Source organism: Schistocerca piceifrons, chromosome 6 (assembly GCF_021461385.2).
Source record: "Schistocerca piceifrons isolate TAMUIC-IGC-003096 chromosome 6, iqSchPice1.1, whole genome shotgun sequence".
Taxonomy (NCBI): domain Eukaryota; kingdom Metazoa; phylum Arthropoda; class Insecta; order Orthoptera; family Acrididae; genus Schistocerca; species Schistocerca piceifrons.
The window spans coordinates 386,369,998-386,374,042 of NC_060143.1; the positions used below are offsets into that span (position 1 = coordinate 386,369,998).

Genomic DNA, 4,045 nt, shown 5'->3' on the forward strand with positions numbered 1-4,045 from the left:
GACGTCGGCATGTATACCTGAACTATCGTTGTCGGTGTTGGTTTGCTGTCGATTCTGATTAGAACAACCCGGTCACTGAACTGTTCACAGTAACACACCTTCCTATTCATAACGAATCCTACACCTGTTATACCATTTTCTGCTGTTGTTGATATTACCCAATACTCATCTGACCATAAATCCTTGTCTTCCTTCCACTTCACTTCACTGACCCCTACTATACCTAGATTGAGTCTTTGCATTTCCCTTTTCAGATTTTCTAGTTTCTCTACCTCCTTCAAGCTTCTGACATTCCACGCCCCGACTCGTAGAACGTTATCCTTTCGTTGATTATTCAATCCTTTTCTCAAGGTAACCTCCCCCTTGGCAGTCCCCTCCCGGAGATCCGAATGGGGGACTATTCCGGAATCTTTTGCCAATGAAGAGATCATCATGACACTTCTTCAATTACAGGCCACATGTCCTGTGGATACACATTACGTGTCTTTAATGTAGTGGTTTCCATTGCCTTCTGCATCCTCATGTCGTTGATCATTGCTGATTCTTCCACCTTTAGTTGCAATTTCCCACCCCTAGGACAAGAGAGTGCCCTGAACCTCTATCCGCTCCTCCGCCCTCTTTGACAAGGCCGTTGGCAGAATGAGGCTGACTCCTTATGCCGGAAGTCTTCGGCCACCAATGATGATTATTTATCAAAATTTAGGCAGTGGCGGGGATCGAACCCGGGGCCGAAGACATTTTCATTATGAATCAAAGACGCTACCCCTAGACCACGGTTTCCTTCGATAACGTAACCATCCGGCGAATGGTCTGGATACTTGGATGATGTCGTCCAGGATGTCGAGCAGCATACGTAGCACACGACCTTTTCCGCAATTGGTTAGCGGTCCATTTTAACACGGGTAATGTATCACGAAGCAAATACCATCCGCGGCGGAATGTTACGTGATACCAAGTACTTATACGTTTGTGACTATTACAGCGCCATCTATCACAAAACGAAAAAAGTGGTCCAACTAAAACATTCATATTTCTTTACGTACCACACGAATATGTAATAAAAAATGGGGGTTCCTATTTAGAAAAACACAGTTGATTTCGTTTGACGTCTGGCAGCGCCATCTAGTTGGCCAACCATAGCGCCCTCTAGTTTCCCACTTCAAGCTAGACGAGTTTCGTTCTTTGTAGTTTTTTCGTTTGATGCTTTTTTAATGTGATTTTTGGCCCGGTCTCTATCGATGGACCACCCTGTATATTCGCGCCGTCGTCTGTGATGTCACTGGTGTTCAGTTCCGCAACGTTTCGATGGCGCGACCCCCGCACCTGCTGCCGCAAGCTTATGGGTGGTTAACCAATCGAGGCGGCTTCAAACCCGAGTATATTTCTAGTAATAAAATTAATTTCACAACAATTCTCTTTCATTGTTTCTGCAAATCCTTCAGCCATCATTTGAATGAATTAACCAGAATTCAGTTACTTTAACGAATTATGGAAGTGAGTGCTTTCCTTTCACTTCCAGAATCTGAAAAAAAAGAACTGCAATCAGAAACAATTGTTCTAAATAAGGTATAATTCACACAAATTCTTTGGAGTTGACAAGCTGTTGATTTCATGGGGAGATTCCTTGACGACGCTACAAACTTTCAGAGATGATGGAGTATTGTAAATGTAGTAATCTGAAGTAAGGAATCCTAGACCGGGAACTACAGAGTCGAAAGATGTAAGCGAAAATCTATTCACGTTCCGTCTTATCCTAGAGCAGTTCTCAAACTAAGGGTCCCAACTTCCAAAACCTGTTCATAACATACAGAATTCCCGCTGAATACTCCCCAATACCATTAGATAATTTCCTGTGTTGGACTAGAAACAACACACGTAAATGGATGTGAGATAAACTTTGTCTACGGTACAGTAAAAATAAATTCCATTTACCCTCTCAAGTTTCATACTCCGTTTCATTTATACTAGTTGTTGAAAATGGCGTCCCCCATTGTCAAAGCAGGCATGGCATCACCACACAAAGTACTGTCGTACCTGTTCTAATATCCCTAGTGTGCACTGACCAGTGCCGAGGACAGCGAGAATTATTACCAGGAGATCCTCTTCCGTCTCGACAGGCGTCAATATAGAAAATTTTTCACATGTCCCCACAAGAATAAATCAAGTGGTGTGAGACAATGTGAACGTGCTGGCCACGAAACAGGACCCCACTCTTCCTTCACACTTTTCAGTGTAAATCTGAATCAAATGTTCACGAACACTCAGTCCAAAATGAGGTAAAGCTCCGTCAGGTTGTAACCACATCCCTCGACGAATAACAGGTGGTTTTTTCCCAGGAACCTGAGTAGTATGTGTCTGATAAACACTTTCTCCACTGATGCATTCAAATTGACAGGAACAGGAAATGAAAATACCTAATCATTGACAATACCTGCCCACACGCCTGCCGTCTTCACAGCTGTAGCGAGGGCTTCTCATCGGCGCAAACGTAACTCTCCTCCCGAACAGGCCATGAATGCCCAACAGTACCGACTGCCCGCCATGTCATCCTCAGCCCACAGGCGTCACTGGAGGGGTATGTGGTGAGCACACCGCTCCCGGCCGTAGGTCAGTTTCCGAGACCGGAGCCGCCACTTCTCAATCAAGTAGCTCGTCAGTTTGCCTCACAAGGGCTGAGTGCACCCCGCTTGCCAACAGCGCTCGGCAGACCGGATGGTCACCCGACCAAGTGCTAGCCCAGCCCGACAGCGATTGACTTCGGTGATCTGACGGGAACCGGTGTTACCACTGCGGCAAGGCCGCTGGCGCAAGCATGACTATTACGACTATTTAGTATTCCATCTATGGTGAAAGAGACTTTATCCGCTGAAAATACATAAGGAGGAAACAGAGGACCGACTGTAAGGTGCTGCAAGAATAAGTGGCTGAACAGGACACAATGTCTGAAGTCGGCAGAAACATTCACCTTCTGTGGAAGGCAGTGATGTAGCTGCATTTCCAGTAATACTCACCACAAAAATCTGCAAAAATTCATTTCAGGCGCAAATGATAGTGCTGACTGGAGGCACCTCATCCACTAGAGCAAGCACTGCATCTCCTAAGCTGGGAGTCGGTGTAGTTCGTCGTCCTCCTCGGTCGTTATACTGTGCTATCAAGTGCCCTGTTTCACTCAATTGTTGGAATATAGAAAAATGGTGTGAGCCGGATGTCCTTTATGCGGATATTTGACCCTGTAAGAACTTTTCGCTTCTCTGCTTCTACCACTTGCTTTGGGCATCAAGAAAATCATGTCCGCAAGTTCTGTCACAGGGTGTAACTTCATCAGTTTCGATTCGTCGAAGTTATTACCTCAACTTGTACACACAGATTGCTATCTACTACAGCACATTGTACACCAGGACTCCTCATGACAGTACACATTTTACACTAGATTAGTTATTGCCCCTATTTCTACACGTAAGTGCTTGTCGGAACTGTCTGGCCAGCAATCTTAGCAACAATAGTACCGGTACGAGCATTCCACTTCGCTTGTAACTTTGCCCTCGGTCGTTTCCCGACCAGGGTTCCTCGCCTTTTTTTGGTACAATTACCCTTCTCCGTCACTGCTGAATGGTTGTGACATCATCACAGAAGCATAAGCAATCATGTAACACAGGAATTTCCTTAAATTGTTTCCAAAAACTCCCCGACAGAAAGGATTAAGCCATGAGCAAATTCCTCAGTTTACTTTAAAAGTGCGGTATTACTGTTATTTGTTTTTTTATTTGTTATGTTTTCCTATTCAAAGTGGGTGCATCACAGTGCTGCACATCTGCTTGCACAAGAATCAAGGATGTATGATCCAAATGCAGATTGGATTAGTGCTAGTATTAACGGAGTGAAAGCTACTAATCCTTTGGAACAACCTCACAATGTTAGCAACAAAAGGAATATATATATATATATATATTGAGAGAGCCATGTCAGAATTCCTCGATTGCTGAACAGGGGTCGACAAAAGGTTCACGAAGTAAAAAAACACATATACTCAAACTACTACTTTCTG

The 4,045-nt window shown here is 44.4% G+C and overlaps 1 pseudogene; it reads right to left on the reverse strand.

Moving 5' to 3' along the window:
- Nucleotides 1-2,688: 2,688 nt before the first annotated feature.
- On the reverse strand, nucleotides 2,689-2,806 carry LOC124803940 (annotated as a pseudogene).
- Between the last annotated feature and the right edge of the window lie 1,239 nt (nucleotides 2,807-4,045).